We start from the raw sequence: 20,533 nt of genomic DNA, 5'->3' as shown, positions 1-20,533 counted from the left end.
TTCCAAGGTGTGGATTCCGTTTGTGAAAGGTCTTTTTCCAGAATCAAACAGCTGTGGTTAGGTGGTTTGTGATTGGGTAATGAGGTTTTTTTTTATTTGTTTGTTTAACCTAATATGTCAGATGAACTCCCTAAATGTAACCCTCCTTTGCATTAATTCTTATTCAGAGTATTCAGTACCAGTTGCAAACACCCTCTTGTTTTGACATGAATGATTCGCAGATTGGTGATCAGAACTCTGCTTATGCCTCACCAGTCTCTCCTGTCGCCTGGAGTTGAGGCTCCATCCCCTAACTGATCACTGTGTCTACATCCTAGGTATGGCTCCATCCCCCACCGCACCCCACCCCTGTCTGAAAGATTTCCAACCGCAACACTTACTGTTTCAAATGTTTCCGAGGAGGGTGGGGAATCTCATCTTCTACTGAATTAGCCAACCTTAAAAACGATTCATTTCATTGTCCAGCCTTTTTACGATTAAAAGACCTTTTCATATTATTCATGAGTCTGAACTGATTCATCCATATAATTTAGATTTTAAGCTTTTAGGTTAAGGACTACAATTTCCCTGTGACATTTCCAGTGCTGGGTAGAGAGCCTGTACTGAAATTGATGTTCTTTCTTAGAAAGGAAATGTTAGGACTCTCTCCACCTTTTAACTTGGGCTGCAGAACTAAAGGAATGGGTTTATATTCTTGAAGGTGGGAAGGCTCCTTAATAACTGCCTGGAGTGACAAACCGTAATAGGAAGTGGGTTTCACACAAATAGGTTTCTGCTTAAAATCACACATTTATGTAAATCAGTAGAAGGGAACCATTATGTGTGGGTGTCCTACTTTCAAAAAAAAAAGCTTATTTTAATCCATTGTAGAGGTAATATATGTTTAGTATAGAAAATAACAAAAATAAAAAAGGGTGAAAAATCAAACACAGTTCTGCTAACCAAAACAATATCAATGCTAACATCTGGAAATTTGATTTTCTTTTTCATTTATCTAAATGGAATCTGGGGTTTTATTTTCTTCTTTTTATCTTCTTTTTTTAATAAAATTATGATTTTATGTATATGGTATGTATGTGTGTATATATATACATACACATACATACATACATACATACATGTATGAAGATTCATACATTTTTATGAGGGCTGGCAAGAGCAGGCTCAGCAGGTAAAAGCCCTTTCTCCCTAATCTTGATGACCTGAGTTTCATCCCCAGGACCCACATGGTAGAAGAGTGGTAGAACCCACTCCCTCTCGTTGTTCTCTGACCCCCACATACACACACCATGACACACAGTCCATGCTCCCTCCCCAAATAGACAAATATAATACTGATTTAAATATTAAAGCATAAATGCTACTTCTATTTTTTATTCCCAGAAACCCGTTTTAAAACAATTATATCTCCTTAAGTGGCTACTTTACCACATTTTATGTTAAAACTAAGAACTGGAAATAATATCTCTAAGCAGAAGGTTTCTTTGTTGGGGACCGGCCTCTGCAGCTATGATCCCTTGCTGCTCTTCCCGAGGACCTGAGCTTGGTTCCTGGCACATGAGATAGCTCATAACCACCCATAACTCCAGCTCCAAGAGATCTGACGCTTCTGGCCTCCAAGGTTTTATTCTTATATGGTTGATATCTATTACATGATATATCTATGGTTCAATTCTTGTATAGGTATTATGCCTGTGCAACTCACATTAAAATACAAGCTTTATCCCCAGTCCTTTTAATAACTGCTATTGCAAACTGTTTAAAATAATTAAGTAATGCTAGTTAATAGTCAATCAAACTCATGGTCATATTACATACAATTTTAGTTAATTACAATAAAGTGTTTTCAAGGTTATTCGAATAGTAAATAGCTAACAATAAACTAGATATAGATAGAGGGTCTTCACAGCCCCAGAGATTCACAGAATATAGAGCAGAGACTGAAGGAAAGGCCATCCAGAGACCACCCTACCATTCGATCCATTCCATCTGCAGACACCAAGTTCCAACACTATTGCTGATGCCAAGATGTGCCTGCAGACAGGAGCCTGGTATGGCTGTCCTCGGAGAGGTTCTGCCAGCAACTAAGACAGATGCAGATACTCACAGACAACCATTAGATTGAGCCCAGGGACCACAATGGAAGAGTGAGGGGAAGGGCTGAAGGAGCTGAAGGGGCTGGCAACCCCATAGGGAGAACAACAATATCAACTAACCAGACCCCCCCAGAGCTCCCAGGGAGTAAACCACAAACCAAAGAGTACACATGGGTAGGTCCATGGCTCCTGCTACATATGTAGCAGAGGGCTGCCTCATCTGGCATCAGTGTGAGAGGAGGTGCTTGATCACATGGAAACTCGATGCCCAGCATAGGAGGATGCTAGAGCAATGAGGCAGGAATGGGTGGGTGGTGGGGGAACACCCTCTTAGAGGCAAAGGGGAAGGGGATGGAGTGGGGGATTTGTGGATAGGGGACTAGGAAGGGGGATAACATTTGAAATGTAAAAAATAAAATGATTAATAAATAATAAAAAATAACTAACTGATACAATATGTATCTGAACTTTACAAATTAATTAGAATTCTCTACAAATCAGTCTATCAAGATGTTCCCAACTGATATTCAGCTGTTTAGAAGGGATGTGTCCAGAATCAATATTATATGTGTCTTTCAAGGGCTCAAAATGTGGCAAATCAATAAAGTACCATTGTAGGAAAAATAAATTTATTTTATTATTAAAAGATCTTTTGACTATGAGATAGGTCTGTTCCTCATAGTGCCCCCATTCTACTTCAAAGATGAGGAGCACCAATAACCTCCCTGTGGAGTTGCTTCAATTGTGGCAAGCTAGCCACTGGGCAAAGAAAACTCCCATGCTTCAACTACAGACAAATCTGTCTGGAAAGGCAAATGAAAGCAGGGAATTCAAATGCCAAGCTCTGCAATACAGGGTAAGCAAGTCCTTCATAGTTCCTGCTTCACAAGATGTCTGCCAGATCTTCTGGACCAAAAGGCTGAAGATGCATGCTCTAACATTAGAGAGAGTGTTGGGGACTGTCCGGGCAGTCAGCAGTCTCTGTGATTTCTATCATTTTTGGAAACTGTGTTCCTGTGCTTCCTACACACTCAGGTAATATTTGCCCCTTCTCGGGTCTCTGATGGGATTAAAGACTAGATATTCATAGTCTTACTACAAGCTTAAATTGTTTAAGAACTAAGATGTTCTAAGTCTAAGAAGATGCTTTTAGGCTGACAATACAAGTTAGGATAGAAAATGATTTAGATACAGAACTCTGAACTCGCCAAGATAGGATAACTAATAGAATACTTTAAGTTGCCAAATATAAATGGATGGAACGTTATAAATGTATAGCATACCTTACAGTTTTCGTGATTATATTTATAATCATATTCAATTTATTTTTGAAAGAAAGAGAGACTTTTATTGGACTCTAAAGGAGAATTGTAAAGAGAATATCATGTGTATTTTATGGATCCATCACCTGTCAATTAAAAAGCTTATGGCCTATGGCATAGGCAGGAAATAGAAAGCTGGACACCTGGAAGGTGAAAGAGTTCTGGGATAGAGCCAGGCACGAAGTATTCACAGGGAAAATGTGAGAAGACAGATGCCTGAGCACAGAGAACTAGCCATATGGCAAAATGTAGGTTAAAAGAATTAGGTTATTTGGTTATGATCTAGTCAGCATAGAGCCTATCTATATGGCCAAGGTATTTGTAAATAAGTTTTGAGTCTGAGTCTTATTACTGGAAGCATGGGACTTGGAGGCAGAACCAGGCCTCTTCTACATCTGTATGCTGGTTGGTTGGTACCTCAGTTTCTGGGAACTTCCAGGGGTCCAGGTTAGTTGAGACTGCTGGTCTTCCTATGAGGTCATCCTCCCCTTCAGTTCCTTCCCCCTAATTCCTCCATAGGGGGCCTCGACTTTAGTACAATAGTTAGGTATAAGTATCTGCGTCTGTCTCAGTCAGCTGCTGGGAGAGCCTCTCAGAGGACAGCCATGCTAGGCTCCTGTCTGAAAGCACATCATAGCAGCAGTAATAGTGTCAGACTGTGGTACCCCCCCACCCACCATGAGATGGATCCCAAGTTGGGCCAGTCACTGGACTGCCTTTACCTCAGTCTCTTCTCCATTTATGTCCCTGCAGTTCTTTTACACAGGAACAATTCTGGGTCAGAATTTTGACTATGGGTAGGTAATAGCATCCCTCCACTTGGGGCCTGTCTATCTATTGGAGGTGACTCTTCAAGTTCCCTATCCCCACTGTTGGACATTTTAACTAAGGTCACTCTCATTGAGTCCTGAGAGTCTCTCACCTCCCAGGTTTCTCAGACATTTTGGAGAATCCCCCACCTCCCACCTCCAAAAGCTGAATATTTCTATTAATTCCCCTGACCCTCTAGGCTTCTCTCCTGATCCCCCACCCCATACCTTTCTCCTCTCCCTCTCCTCTCCCAACCAGGACCCTCCCTCCCTCTGCCCGTGGTGATTATTTTGTTTCCCCTTCTAAGTGTGATTGAAGCATCTTCACTTGGGTCTTCCTCCTTGTTAAACTTCTTACAGTCTGTGAATTGTATCCTGAGTACTCTGTACTTTTTGGCAAATATCTACTTATCAGTGAGTCCATATCATGCATATCCTTTTGGGTCTGAGTTACCTAACTCAGAATGATATTTTCTAGTTCCATTCTTTTGCCTGAAAAATTCATGATGTCCTTGTCCTTTTTTGTTTGTTTGTTTGTTTTGTTTTGTTTTGTTTTGTTTTGTTCTGTTTTGTTTTTTGAGACATTGTTTCTCTGTGTAGCCCTGGCTGTCCTGGAACTCACTCTGTAAACCAGACTGGCCTCGAACTCAGAAATCCGCCTGCCTCTGGGATTAAAGGTGTGTGCCACCACCGCCCAGCTGATGTCCTTGTTCTTAATAGCTGAACAATATTTCATTGTGTTACCACATTTTCTTTATCCATTCCTCTGTTGAGGGACATCTGGGTTCTTTCCAGCTTCTGGCTATTATAACTAAGGCTGCTATGAACATAGTGGAGCATGTGTCCTTATTACATGTTGGAGCATCTTTTGGGTATATGCCCAGGAGTGTTATAGCTGGGTTTTCAGGTAGAACTACTTCTAATTTTCTAAGGAACTGCCACATTGATTTCCAGAGTGGTCGGCCTAGCTTGCAATCCCACCAGCAACGGAAGAGTGTTCCTCTTTCTCTACATCCTCAGTAGTATGTGCTGTCACTTGAGTTTTTGATCTTTGCCATTCTTATATGGTGTAAGGTAGAATCCCAGGATCATTTTGATTTTCATTTCCCTGTTGACTAAGGACTTTGAACATTTCTTTAATTACTTCTCAGACATTCAAGATTCTTCTGTTGAGAATTCTGTTTAGCTCTGTACTCCATTTTTTAATTGTGTTATTTGGGTTTTTGGAGGTTAACTTCTTGAGTTCTTTATATATTTTGGATATTCGCCCTTTATCAGATGTAAGGTGAGTGAAAATTTTGTTCCCAATCTATAGGTTTCTGTTTGTCCTATTGACTATGCCCTTTGCCTTCTAGTAGCTTTTCAGTTTCATGAGGTCCCATTTATCAATTGTTGATCTTAGAACTGAGCCATTGGTGTTCTCTTCGGGATATTTCCCCCTGTGCCAATCAGAGGATCTTTTCCACTTTTTCTCCTATTAGATTCACTGTATCTGGTTTCATGTTGAGTTCCTTGATCCACTTGGACTTGGGCTTTGTGCAAGGTGATAAAAATAGATCCATTTTCATTTTTCTGTATACAGACCACCAGCTAGATCAGCACCATTTATTGAAGATGCTTTCCTTTTTTCACTGTATGTTTTTTACTTCTTTGTCAAAGATTAAGTGTCCATAGTTGGTGGGGTTTACTTCTGTGTCTGTGAATCTATTCCATTGATAGACCTGTCTGTCTCTGTACCAATACCGTACTGTCTTTATCACTATTGCTCTGTAGTAAAGCTTGAGGTCAAGAATGGTGATTCCCCAACATCTTTTACTGTTGAGAAATGATTTGGCTATCCTGCAATTTTTGTTTTTCCATATGAAGTTGAGAATTGCTCTTTCCATGTCTATGAAGAATTGTGTTGCAATTTTGATGGGGACTGCATTGAATCTGGACATTGCTTTTGGTAAGATGGCCATTTCATTATGTTAATCATACCGACCCATGAGCATGGGAGATCTTTTCATCTTCTGAGGTCTTCTTCGATTTCTTTCTTAAGGAATTTGAAGGTCTTGTCATATAGATCTTTCACTTACTTGATAAAAGTTACACTGAGATATTTTATATTATTTGTGGCTATTGTGAAAGATGTTGTCCCTAACTTCTTTCTCATCCTGTTTATCGTTTGTATAAAGGAAGGCCACTGATTTGTTTGAATTAATTTTACATCCTGCCTCTTTGTTGATGTTGTTTATCAGCTGTACTAGTTCTTTGGTGGAATTTTGGGGGTCACTTAAGTATACTATCATATCATCTGCAAATAGTGATACTTTGACTTCTTCCTTTCCAATTTTATCCGCTTGAACTACTTTTGTTGTCTAATTGCTCTAGCAAGAACTTCAAGTACTATATTGAATACCTAGAGAGAGGGCAGTCTTGTCCCTGATTTTAGTGGGATTGCTTCTAGCTTCTCTTCATTTAATTTGATGTTGGCTTTTGGTTTGCTATACATTGCTTTTATTATGTTTAGGTATGTGCCATGAATTCCTGATCTCTCCAGGGCTTTTAACATGAAGGAGTACTGTATTTTGTCAAAGGCTTTTTCAGCATCTAGTGAGATGATCATGTGACTTTTTTCCTTGAGTTTGTTTCTATAGTGTATTATGTTGATGAATATTTGTATATTGAACCATCCCTGCATCCCTGGGATGAAGCCTACTTGATCGTGGTGAATGATGGTTTTGACGTATTCTTAGATTTGGTTTGTAGGAATTTTATTGAGTATTTTTGTATCTATGCACATAAGTGAAATTGTCTGAAGTTCTCTTTCTTCGTTGGGTCTTTGTGTGGTTTAGGTATCAGACTGACTATGGTTTCATAGAATAAATTAGGTAGTGTTCCCTCTGTTTCTATTTTATGGAATAGTTTGAGGAGTACTGGTATTAGCTCTTCTTTGAAGGTCTGGTAGAATTCTGCACTAAAACCATCTGACCCTGGGCCTTTTTTTAGTTGGAAGATTTTTTTTAATGACTACCTCTATACCCTTAGGAGTTATGGGACTAGACTTCTGAATTTTCATGTTGATTTTGTATTCTAGAGCTCTACTGATTAATTAGTTCTGGTAGGCTTTTGAGTTTTGTGTGTGAAATTTTGAGATTTTTCTACTTAGAGAATATATAATCTGTAAACTGAGATATTTATTTACTCTCTACTTGTATGTCTTTTCTTTCTTTTTGCCTAATTGCTCTATCTATGCCTTCTAGTAATGTGTGTGTGTGTGTGTGTGTGTGTGTGTGTGTGTGTACATGCCGACACTGCTGCTGCTATCAGACCTATGCCTTGCTCATGCTGTCCTAAGTCTCCTAACCTCTGACTGCTTACGTGCATGAAGCGACTGTTAACTAGCGTAAGTCCTAACCTCTGACTGCTTACTATCAGAAGGTGACTATTAACTAGCATAAGGTACTTTCTGTCACCGCTTATTAAATATTCTTTCTTTTTTCTTCCAAATTTTTATTAGGTATTTACTTCATTTACATTCCAAATGCTATCCCAAAAGTTCCCCATACCCTCCCCCCCCCCCCACCGCTCCCCTACCCACCCACTCCCACTCCTTGGCCCTGGTGTTCCCCTGTACTGGGGCATATAAAGTTTGCAAGACCAAGGGGCCTCTCTTTCCAATGATGGCTGACTAGGCCATAGAAAGTACCCAAGGAGCTGAAGGGGTCTGCAACCCTAAATATTCCTTCTCAAATGACTCTTTATTTATCTATTCTTACTTTGTTTCACAAAGTTCCTAGATACTTGAAATTGGTAGGCATATCATCCAAAGGTTATGATTTAATTTATTTCATGGGAGCTGATTGTTTTAATGTTTGCAAAATGCAAGTTATTTCCAAAGAAATGGAAACAAGTCTCCCTGAGGCATGAAGTATCTCAGAATAAAATGGTGGCTCCTTCTGCAGTTTCTAAGTTCCACATGAAGAAATTGCGTCATACAAACCCATTTGTGATGCGTCATGTAAAATGCCATTGACACTGAACCCATGAATAAATCCATAAAGTCAAAAGCATGGTTTCTAAAGTGTTCCAGCTGAGCCTGACTGGTGGCTATCCCTACCATGTATAGGATTTTGGACATGTGCAAATGTTTGGAATTTTTTTCTTTATTATTAGTTAAGGAAAACATAAACTACATAGAGTAATAGCCAATTGTGCCAAGGTTGATTTTTATAAATTTGATATCAATGCTAATATAAACCAATAAACTATTTGGGCAAGTGGCAGGTATATGCCAAAAATGGAAAGAAAGAAGGGAGTTTTTAGTTCATCCAGGAACTCAGAACGTGGGATTAACAGACAGCATGCTACAGAAGGCAGAAGTCTGCCTGTCGACAACTGTGGAAACACAGAAAGTCTCAGGAAAGCACCAGTGTGATAAAAAATACAGAATAAGGATACAGACTTAACACAGAGGTCCTGGTAGAATCCGGGTAGATAGACGGATACTGAAGTCTAACACTCCCTGCCGAGACCCTAAATGAAGACTGTGCCCTGCCAAGTGCTCTCATGAATCCTGAGTGACATCTATGTAAGATCTGCCAAGATGTGCCCACAGCCAACCATTCAGTCTCTGCCCATCACCCTCTATCCTACTGATGGGCATTCAAAGGAGGAGAGAAGAGTACTGAGCATAAAGCTCTGTCATTGTTTGGATCTGGTTGTATAGGATTGATTTCTTGTAACAAAACTATGAATTCAAAGGGATGACATAAGTGATCTACACAGGGAGGCTGGGGCGAGGGTCCATAAAGTACTTCAAACACTCTGCCACTTTGCTGGTGTGCCATCAGTAAAGGGAACATGGCTTCTGGGAAGGGAAGATGGCCTCTAGGGAGGTAGAGCCACAAGCACAGTGATAGGTAGAGTTAAGTGGGACAAAGACTAATAAAGACGTCACAGATGAGGTGTTGTGCCTAGTGTCTAGATGAGGATATGGGAGGTACAAAGATGGAGTTGGTAAAGAAACCCCCCTGCTACAAAAATAGAACTACGACCTTCAGGTTCAAATATGCACTGAAGCCAAAAACACTCCTTCCAAGAGGAAGAGGCAGTTAGAAACATCTGTCGTTTGTGTTCCATCAGTTGCTACAGGAAAGTGGTTCCCTGCCTCCCACTTCCCAATATCCCCCACCACTCATCTTTAAATACCGAAGAAGACAAAAGCATCATGAGTAGTAATAGAGGAGTAGAAGCTGGGTGGGAAAATGCAGATGTCTCTTGACTTCCTGTCGGGTCCTGTTCCATTAACTCAGCTGTACACATAAAAGACACACAAATACCTTATCTACTGAATACTGTGGGTCAGCAACACATAGCACGTAGAATATTGATCTCTTTTGTCTTCCATTACTGTGAGGCTGGCTAGCTACACTGCCCAGTATCGTAAGAGAGGATTAGAGTGCATGAACTAGCCTTGCAAAAGACTCAAATTCAAAACACAGTTCCCACTGAATGTGGACTGCTTTGGTCCTGTGGCAGTGGAATAGTGGAATGGGACATTTCTATACTTAACAATCATAAGGAGATATAGTGATGAAGGCAGTTTGGTGCTCAACCCTGAGAGAATGAACCTTGGGCTTAGAACATGTCACCAAGTGATGAAGATGTAGTCTGTGCCAGGCTTCAAGCTAAGGTGTGTGTGTGTGTGTATGTGTGTGTGTACTCGTGTGTGTGTGTGTGTGTGTGTGTGTGTGTGTGTATGTGTGTGTGTGTGTGCATGTACCTCTGTACATGTGTCTGTGTGTATATGTCTTTGTATATGTCTGCATGTATGCATCTCTCTGTGTATGTGTGTATATATATATCTGCATGTATGTCTGAGTATTTATATATGTTTGTGTATATCTCTCTGTGTATATATGTCTGCATGTGTGTCTGTACAGTTTTGTCTGTGTGTGTGCATGTGTGTATCTATGTGTAAGTGTGTCTGTATGTGTATATGTCTACATACATGTATCTCTGAGTGTATCTGTATGTGTATATGTCTACATACATGTATCTCTGAGTGTATCTGTATGTATATGTATATGTGTGTGTATGTGTGTGTGTATGTGTCTGCGCATATCTGTGTGTGTGTGTGTGTGTGTGTGTGTGTGTGTGTGTGTGTGTTGAAAGAAGGGGTTCCAGTTTCTTTGTTTAAAGCTCAAGTTCTACTTTCCCACTCTTTTGCTCATCTAAACTGATATCCAGGGTCTGAAGTCACAGGAGTACACACACACACACACACACACACACACACACATACACACCACCAACAACAACAACACACAAAACTTTCAATACTTTATACACAGAGAAGGCAGAACCCTTCTACCACACCGGAAGGGACAATGAAGACCATTTAACTGAATACTCTGCCTGAGGACCCAATAGCCACAACGTCCTGATATAACTGTTGGAGCAGGTCTGCCACTGTCTCTTCCTGGGTGACTCAGGTTAGTTTGCTTTTTGTTCTGGTTTGGCTTTCTCTGTTGTTTTCCCCAAGCAAGCTCTCAGCATAAACAACATAGTAGAGAAGAGAAACGCTACCACATAAGAATCAGGGAACATTCACAGAGAGTCTGCAAAGACGCCTGTCTGAAGGTACACCAAGACCTGCTTATAGTCTGAAGACTTCTACGCATGCTCACATGCGGGTGTTTTGAGATTCCTTCTCTGAGACTCACTACGTTTGTTAATCCATATACTTTGCCCACCGTCTTTAGCAACACAGACAAATAGAAATAAAGGGAAGTTGCTAGGCTTGCCTCAAACACAGTAGGACCGAGGCAAGAAGTTGGATATATGCCCAGTGAGCACCTGTGGAGATGGCTAAGCCCAGGAATACAAACAATCACAGCCAGGACAGAAGGACAGACCACACATCTGCGAGCCGGTGAGGGCGGGGCCTGATCCACTGGTGACTCGGCTTTAGAGAAGTTCTGGATTGTCACAGCTCCTCTCAAGTGCGGGGTCAGACCGGTTCGCAGTGATGCCTCTCATAGGCGTCACCATGCCGTGCCTGGCAACTTGGGGATTTGCTGCATACGCCTTCTCTGCTCTTACCATAAAATTCTTCATCCTCTGAACTTTCTACTGTTAGTCACGATTTGATGTGGAATTATAAGCTCCATCGAAACAATCCAAATATTCCAGAAAAGACAAAAAGCTGTAGTTCTGTCTGGGGTGATATTAACACAATTAAGAAAGTAAACATGATAATTAAGAGTAGCTGTCCGGTCCTCTGTTTATACAAAATCTTTCTGGGATACAAATAATAACAGTTGACTTGACTTACCCCAGGAAACAAAGGTAAACCTTCTGACTTATCTTACTTCCCACAGATAGTATATGTATATGTATGTATGTATATATATATATGTGTGTGTGTGTGTGTGTGTGTGTGTGTGTGTGTGTATATATATATATATATATATATGTATATATATGTATATATATTCACGTGGGTATATGCATACGTGTGGAGCCCAGATGTTAATATCAGATGCTTTCCGCAATTGTGGTATACTTTTTTAAAAATCTTTATGTGTTTGAGTATCTTGCCTGCATGTTTATGTGGGTGTCAATGTGGAAGCACGGTACCAAGTGAAGTCACAACCAGACGTCAGATTCTGAAACCTGGAGTTACAGACAATTTTGAGCCACCATGAAAACGCTAGGAATTGAACCCAGATAACGTGCTACAGCTGTTAAGTGTCCTTACGCACTGAGCCATCACTCCAGCTCCATTCTGTAAAACAAAACAAAACAAAAAAAAATTAATGTGGTCTCTCAGTGAATCTGGAGCTCACTGATTTGGTTAGCCAGCAAGACCCAGGGGTTCCCATCTTTGCCTGCGTCTACCTCTGCAGCACTGGGGTTACAAACATACAATGCCACACTGGGCTTTTCTGTGAATAGTGTGGATAGAACTCAGGCCACCACGATTCTTCAGCAACCTCTATTGACGTAGCCATTTCTCCATTTCCCTGATGTTCTACCTTGAACCATGAAGACCTAGACAATCATCATAGACCCCCTAGGGTTGAAAGATGTTTTCATTTAACCCGCTTTCCATGTGACTCAACACAAACTGGTGATCTGCTGAAGAGGACACAAATGAGCAGAATTCCTCTCTACTTCAACTGGTGAAAGAGAATCTGCAAGCGAGAGTTAGCTGCACCCTCATTTCCTCATGTGCGGTGACCACAGAGCAATTTTGTGGTGAGAGGGTGAGTGCTGTCTTGTCTTTCTGTCTGTCTGTCTGTTTGTTTGTTTATATGACTCCAGGTATTTCAGAAAGGTTCCCTGGCTGCTGCAGTCAGCAGCACGCACTCACTGCTGGGAGAGACTCACTTCTGCACACTTCTATGCAATATAGATCAAGTCTCCCAGGACTGTGTGATCATGGGAAATTCACATAAATGTCATCAGCCTCGGCATTAGCATCACTCTTCAAATGTCAAAAACAGACCTTTAAGCTACTTCCTAGTTATAAATATAATGAGAACGAAAACACACAACACACACACACACACACACACACACACACACACACACACCAGTGACTGTTCTAGAACAGCTGTGAAACACCATCACTAGCAGCCAAGAATGTCTTTTTCTCTTCCTCTGGGCGTGAAGCATCTTTTTGTTTGGCATTCAGAGATGGATGCGATGGATGCCAGGTATCTGTCTCTTATTGCTCTCCGTTACATTTTGAAACAAGGTCTCTTATTTAAACCTGAATCTGACCAACAAACTCCAAGGATCCATGGGGGGTTGCTCCCCACCCCCAACACAGGAGCTACACAGGCAGCCTCCAGCACTCAGCATTTTATATATGCTAACTGGGGACCTGATCTTAGGCCCACACACTCACACAGCAGGCAGCAACTGAGCCATCCCCCCAGCCCTATAGAAATCTATAGCCCATCCCTGTTCCTAAGGTGGTGGGGGGTGGGGTGGGAATGGCCGTGAGGATCCAGCTAACTCTTCATATGGAGCCAGAGCTAGGTATTAGCATTGCATGAGCACCAGTCTCAGGTCACACCTCACAAGCTGAGAGCTGAAAATGGATTTGGAGAGCATCACCACAGGGCCAGGCACTTTCAAAAGAAGTCTGAAAGAAATGATGAATGGCCAAAGACTTGAGAAGTAAAACTTGGGGAATTTCAGGAACCCAGAGTACATCTAGTACGTCTAGTTGATTTTGATTTTCGGAGGTGCTGTGGTATGGGACCAGATGAAAAGGAAGGTAAAGGCCTTGTGTTCCCCTTATTCCATCCCTCCCGGGATGTCTCCTCCCCTCATAGCAGACTGCCGGGTTGGAAGGATCCACTCTGGTGCCCATGACTACCACATACATTTCTTACTTCCTCAAAGAATCCTTATTAGTACATCCAATGTTGCTGTATGGTTGAATCCCTGGAGAGCCCAGAATTTTGAATGAAGGCTGGACCTTTAATCACTAACCCACAGATCTTTCAGACCAACCATCGTTTTCAAGATAATGCTAAATAAACAGCCGTGCACCTGTCCACCTCCTGTCTGGTGCTAAGACACCAGTTTCTTTGAAGACTATATAATATACCTTGACCTGCCACCCAAGTCGGCTTTAGTCTTCAAAGTCTCTCCTGCCAGGTTAGTGATGTATTTACTAGTGCAAATGATCAGCCAACCGAGGGCTTCAATTCTACTCTGCCGGAGGCAGTTCACTTTCTTTCGAAAGGTAAGCGAGGCTCAGGTTCCTAAAAACTACTCTGCTCACATCCGGCTTCCAACGCTTTCAGAAACCATCACTAAGGACTTCTGTCTTTTTTTTTTTTTTTTTTTTTTCCCTCCTCCAAGCCTATTAAGAGACAAATCTTGAGTACACAGTGGACTTAAATTTAAAACTGGGGTAGATTCAGGCTGCGGGACCTCAAAACCACTGTCTTAGCTTCCGGTCGGCAGAGCCGTGCCCTCTGCAGCGGCTCTTGGCTGTGTCAACCTGGCTGAGCTAGAGTTCCCAGTTTTTTTCCAATCAAACACTAATCTGAGTGTTGCTGTGAAAGGATTTGGCAGATTCAAGTTAAGTCCTCGCTCGGTTGACTTTAATTAAGGAAGCTCTTGCTGCCAGCCTGTGTGGGCGTGGCTAGATCAGCAGGAAGCCTCTGGAGTTTAGCCCTGGCTTCTCTGGAGAGGAGAAAAGCCAGGATGAGCATGGTGGTGCACGCCTGTCGTCAGCCCTGGGAATTCGGAGTCTGAACGATAGCCGCCTAAACCACAGTATGAATTCCGTGCCCTGTCTTGAAAATCAAAAAATCAATCAATTAATTCCTTTTATGGAAGCAGAAAGTCGTGTGTGGGCCAGAGTTGCAGCCTGCTCTGTGGAGCTCCTCGCTGCCCCGTGTTCCTTTCCAGCCATTCCTTCTTCTGCAGTTAAACCCTGATACCTATTCCTAGCCCAAGAGACACAAGCTCGCTGAGAACACTGATATCCGGCCCTGGCACCACATATACTCTCTGGGAATGTCCTCCTCGGGGCCCCTTGATCAGGACTGCCCTGTTCCCCTCTCACAGATCTGTCACAAAGATGGTGTTTCTAGCCAGAAGACTGGCTCTCAAAATAAGGATAGATTTATTTTTTTATTGCTCTGTGTAGGTGCTTATATGAAATCTCCGCTAAGAGTACAAATGTTCAATTCTGCTTACTTATGTACGTTTTTACTGATAAGAATTCGATAACTTGAAATTGAAAAGCTGAGCCTAACTGGCGAAGAGACCAAGGTGCCCGTTTCCGAAATGAACTACCTTCCCGCTTCTCATGGGTATTACCTCACAAATGTGCCTGCTTTCGATGGTTCTTATAACACATGCACGTGGAGATTTGAGTATAATTCATCTTATGGTGAATGTCTACAGAATTCTTTGAGAGAGGATACTTCATAAAATCGGTGGTTTGGGTCCCAGCAACATCCCAAGCATCTGCTGGGAAATATATGCGTTTTTATGTCCCACCCCAATCTGCTAAATCAAGATCCCTGCCAAGGAGGGGTGCCCAGGGGTGATCACTTCCGGTGGAGGAAGCTAGTGTCCTCTAACACCATTTCGTAACTGAAGGCTGAGACTCGAGCACTGGCAACATGCAGATAAGCAAATGTATAAGATGAAGTTGAAAGTCAAGTAGAGGTGTTATTTCACTGGGTTTAAAGGCTTCCACATACAAGAAACTGTAGTCAATAAAGAAGCCACAGGCTTCCTCTCTGGACAGCACTGGAATAGGCAATGGATTTGGAAGTATTGTGAAGTTTTTTTGGTTTTTCTAGAAGGAAGAAGAGTGTGTCCACAAGTGACTTTACAGGTTATATTACAGGAGCAGGCCACCTAACAGCAGCATCTTAAGAAAAGATGAGATTATTTTGTCTTACTGTTCAAGGGTACAGTCCGTCATGACAGGGAGTCTGGCAGCAAGAGCCTGAGGAGGCTGGTCCTGCTGCCTTCCAGTCAAGAAGCACAGAGAGATGAACAGCGGTGTTTAGCTTACCTTCTCGTTCTCATTCAGCCTGGGACCCCAGATCTTCTACTTAGGTTGCTGCTGCTCTGATCAGCAGCAACCAATACTGAAAGCAACTGGGGAAGAAGGGTTTGTTCAGTTTACACTTCCATATCGCAGGTCAGGAATTCAAGCAAGAACTTGGAGGTGAGAACTAAATTAGAGACCATGGAGGAACGCTGCGTAATGGGCTTGCTCTCCATGGTTTGCTCAGTCTGCTTTCTTATACAACCCTGTACTGGCTAGTTTTGTGTCAACTTGACACAGCTGGAGTTATGACAGAGAAAGGAGCTTCAATTGAAGAAATAACTCCATGAGATCCAACTGTAAGGCATTTTCTCAATTAGTGATCAAGGGGGAAAGGCCTCTTGCGGGTGGAACCATCTCTGGGCTGGTAGTCTTGGATTCTATAAGAGAGCAGGCTGAGTAAGCCAGGGGAAGCAAGCCAGTAAAGAACATCCCTCCATGGCCTCTGCATCAGCTCCTGCTTCCTGACCTGCTTGCGTTCCAGTCCTGACTTCCTTTGGTGATGAACAGCAATATGGAAGTGTAAGCTGAATAAACCCTTTCCTCCTCAACTTGCTTCTTGGTCGTGATGTTTGTGCAGGAATAGAAACCCTGACCAAGACAAACCCAGAGCCAAAACCTAAGAGTAGCATTGTCACAGTGAGCTGGGACCCCTCAAGTGTAATCAACAAAATGTCCCACTCCCTTGCCTGCAGGCCAATCTAATGGAGGCAGTTCCTCCATTGAGGGTCCCTCTTCCCAGAAGATGCTGGTTTGTGCTAAGCTGATAAAAGCCAACCAGTTCACCAGCCTATGGGGCAGTACCCCCCACCCCCCACAGGTGGGTCTTCTCATCTTAATTAACCAAAACCAGAAACTCCCTCATTGACATGGCCAGAAGTTTGTAACGATGGTGATTCTAAATCCCATCAAATTGTCAACCAAGACCAATATTACCATATGTACACAGAGGGACGATATTGTGAAGAATCAGCTTTTGGGTTATTCCTCCCTTGTCCACACAACGGTTTGGCTGAGTAATTGACACTACCACTCAAAGTGAATTTTTTAGAGAAAAAAAAAATTAAAAACCAGCATTGAGCACGAATAACAAGAGATGAAAAGAAACAAGACAGAAATGAAAGATTTGGGTTCCTGGTGCCGTTTTTTGGAGAGTCATGTACAGCCTTCTGGAAGAGCTGCCCTGATAGGCCACTGACCAGGCCCAACAAAAGCGATACTCTTACTACAAGACTCTCAGTGAAATGTTTAAGTACCTTATAAGGGCATGGAAGGTCAGCATGGAGTACTGGAGCAAGCAGGACCAAACTAGAACAATCTGTGAGTGATAACCTCTAATTACAACTTCTCTTAGATGCCACTGCAGGAACTCAACATCCCTCATCAAATGCCATCCCTAGGTGTCCCTCGGGCTGTGTGGAATATCCAAATTATCTGTTCTCATTTTCCTTTACCCCAAGGACAGACAATATCCCTAAACCCAGCATGTGCCCTAATAACCTTTCCCTCTGCCCCTCCCCTTCTCTGTCCCTCTCTTCTTCCTCTGTCCCTTCCAACTCTGCCTCTTCTCCCCCCTCCTCCCCTTTTCCTTCCCCTCTGCCCCTCCCCTCCCCATCTCTCCCCACTCTCCCTTCCCCTGTCCATCCCCTCTCTCTCCTCCCCTGTCCCTCCTCCCCTCTGCCCCTCCCACCCTTCTCCTCCCCACATCCTTTCTTCACTCCAATTCTTTCCTCCTTCTCAGTTCCTTCCAGGCCGCTGTGTACATGATACTCATACCATCTGGACCAGCTCTGATCCAGGCAAAGTGTGAACTCATCTATCTCCCTCTCTTCCTTAGAACCATTTACAGCCGGCGGTTGAACAATATTTATTGCTCACGTTTTCTATGTCTTTAGAAAGACTGTGAGAATAAGGCCACTGGGGACAAAATTCAGAGAGCCACTTCTGTGCTGGAAAAACATTTTTATTATCTGTACAGTATATGAGTTACGCTGTTATCGTGAAGGTTCCTTCCCACTGTAAAATGCCACCATCCTCATTGTGTAGCTAAACTGGGGTCGTTAAGGGTACAGGAATTAACTTTGTTTCAAGTACAGAAGACACAACTTTAAAACGACACTGGTATCAGGTAGTCAATGAAAAGCACTAAACCAAAATAAATCCTCCCTGGGCCGTCCACCATTTTTCACACTCCCCTGTGATGTGTAACTTCTGCAGTGATGTAAATTTTCCTTCGTACCTTCTGTCCAGGGCTGTGGGGACCTCCTGCTCTCCTTTCCTCCCCTCTGCACATCACTGCCCCTGATCAATCCTCCCCTTCCAGCATCTTCATGTGATTTCCACGCAAACAAAGTCATTCTTGTTTCTGGGCCTTCCCAGAACCTATCAGAGCCATGCATCCTGCTATGGCTTACAGCTGCAGTCTCCCCAGAGTCTGCTCTATGAAATGCCTGCCTCTCCATTTGGGAAGCTCTGGAAATTGTAGAAGATGGCATCTCCCTGGAGGAGATGGACCTCCAAGGACAGGAGGATGGGCGGGTTGGCCCTGTTGACTCCTTTCTGCCTCACTGTTTCCTGTTTACTATGGCAGAGACTGCATAGACCAGGCCTCCTCTGCCATGATGGACCACTGCCTCTGAGACTAAGCAACGGAAGAAATACGTCCTTCAGTGAGGTGCTTGATCACAGCATCGACAGAAGTATCTGGCTTCCAGTTTCTAATAACTAATGGTAAAATTCGTTGATCCTAAAACTGTACTACCAAGCCACAAAAAGACACGGAGGAAACACAAATGTGTTTTTCTGAGCAAACACAGCCAACTAAGAAAGGTCGCAGACTGTATGGTTCCGATTATATGACGTTCTGAAAAGTGCAATAGTATCTGGCAGACAGAGGCAGAAGGTTCAGAAACTTCAGGGTCGTCCTCAGATGCACACTGAGTTCAAAGTCAGCTTAGGTTATAGGAGTCTTTTCATTACACAGACGGACAGATGGACAGACAGGAAAATGTCAATGGATGGCAGGAACCTTGGGGAAGGAAAGAGAGAGGAGCAGCTCATTCGATGGGGTGCTATTAAAACAGAGCACGTGTTCTGTGTGGTACAGTCTGCAGGATGCAACATGCCACACATTGGTGAACCTGCTGGGTTGGACAAAGCGTTCAAACCATTCACAAAAAGTGACCCTAAGGAAAACTATAGGGAGAGTTTCTGCTTCTTTAAAAGCCCAGTTACGCTATGAAAACACGATTTTGTTTTAATCCCAGGTGTGGGATATGAGGCTGCTTCAGACTATCCACACCAGACTATTTGCCTCGTGAGTGCTCCGGCAGGGACGTGATTCAGCTAGATGCAGATAGTTTAATTCTGAGGACTCTGGAGAAGGTATAAATGTCAGAGCCCTGAGTGGAGCAAGGTGGGGGCGCTCCCTGTTGCTATTCCCCACTGCTGGCTCATCTTGCTGCAGCCTTTATTATTACTGGTTTACTGGAGATGATTGGACATGCCCCAAGGAACTAGGTCCCTACTCAGCAGGAAGTAACTTATAGAGGACCACTCCCTGTTTCCCCTCTAACCTTCATTCTCTCCTACCTAGTGTTGGGGGATTGGAAGGAATGAGTGTGGATAAGGGTTGGAAGGGAAGTAGAGATAAGTGAACCCACAGGCACACACACACACACACACACACACACACACATGCACACACGAACACACGCACGCACAGTAGTCTTAGATAGGATTTTGGTTACTGTGATAGCACATAGGGAGGAAAAGTTTTGTTCCATCTTGCAGGTCACAGTGCATCTTCAAGAAAAAATGGTGCAAGAACTCAAAGCAAGCGCCTCGAGGCAGGAGCTGAAGTAGGGCTTGATGCCCCTGGATTGCTCAGCCTGCTTTCTGATACAACTCAGGACCACCTCTCTGCTATGGCACAACCCACAGTAAGATGGACCCTCCCCCATTTATTAATCAAGAAAATGCCCCCATAGACATGATCATCAGCCAATCCGATGGGAACAGTTACTCAATGGAGGTTCCCTCCCTTCAAGTGACTCTAACTTATATAAAGTTGACAAAAATCTAACCAAGATGTCATGACCAATATTAGATCATCAGGTTTATTAGGTATGATACAACAGTGCAAGGTTTAATAAGGGAAACTGATGCAGAAAAGGGGGACTCTATGGAAGCTATGTGTGTTCACTTTTCTATCAGCCTAAAACTGCTTTTAAAAAATTGCCCACCAGGCAGTGGTGGCGCACGCCTTTAATCCCAGCACTCGGGAGGCAGAGACAGGCAGATTTCTGAGTTCGAGGCCAGCCTGGTCTACAGAGTGAGTTCCAGGACAGCCAGGGCTACACAGAGAAACCCTGTCTCGAGAAAGAAAGAAAGAAAGAAAGAAAGAAAGAAAGAAAGAAAGAAAGAAAGAAAGAAAGAAAGAAAGAGAGAGAGAGAGAGGGAGGGAGGGAGGGAGGGAGGGAGGGAGGGAGGGAGGGAGGGAGGGAGGGAGGGAGGAAGGAAGGAAGGAAGGAAGAAAGAAAGAAAGAAAGAAAGAAAGAAAGAAAGAAAGAAAGAAAGAAAGAAAGAAAGAAATTGCCAAATTTAAAAATGGTGAATGACCTCAGCCCACCCTCCGGCATAGCCTCTTGGACTACTTGGTTCTATTTAAGGGAGTTTTAGCATGAAGCTGTCGGTAGCTAGACGGGATATTAGGAAGGTGCT

At 43.0% G+C, this 20,533-nt stretch overlaps 1 long non-coding RNA gene across 1 annotated transcript in view; it reads right to left on the bottom strand.

Annotated features, from left to right (window-relative positions):
• Nucleotides 1-11,719: 11,719 nt before the first annotated feature.
• The window catches only part of Gm32925, a 61,699-nt gene continuing 52,885 nt past the window's right edge, over nucleotides 11,720-20,533 (bottom strand). The window contains exon 5 of the long non-coding RNA XR_001781984.1: nucleotides 11,720-12,001. This is a non-coding gene — a long non-coding RNA (predicted gene, 32925). The remainder of the gene's footprint in view (nucleotides 12,002-20,533) is intronic.

This window comes from Mus musculus, chromosome 16, assembly GCF_000001635.26.
Source record: "Mus musculus strain C57BL/6J chromosome 16, GRCm38.p6 C57BL/6J".
Classification (NCBI taxonomy): domain Eukaryota; kingdom Metazoa; phylum Chordata; class Mammalia; order Rodentia; family Muridae; genus Mus; species Mus musculus.
This window is presented reverse-complemented; position numbering and strand designations above follow the sequence as displayed.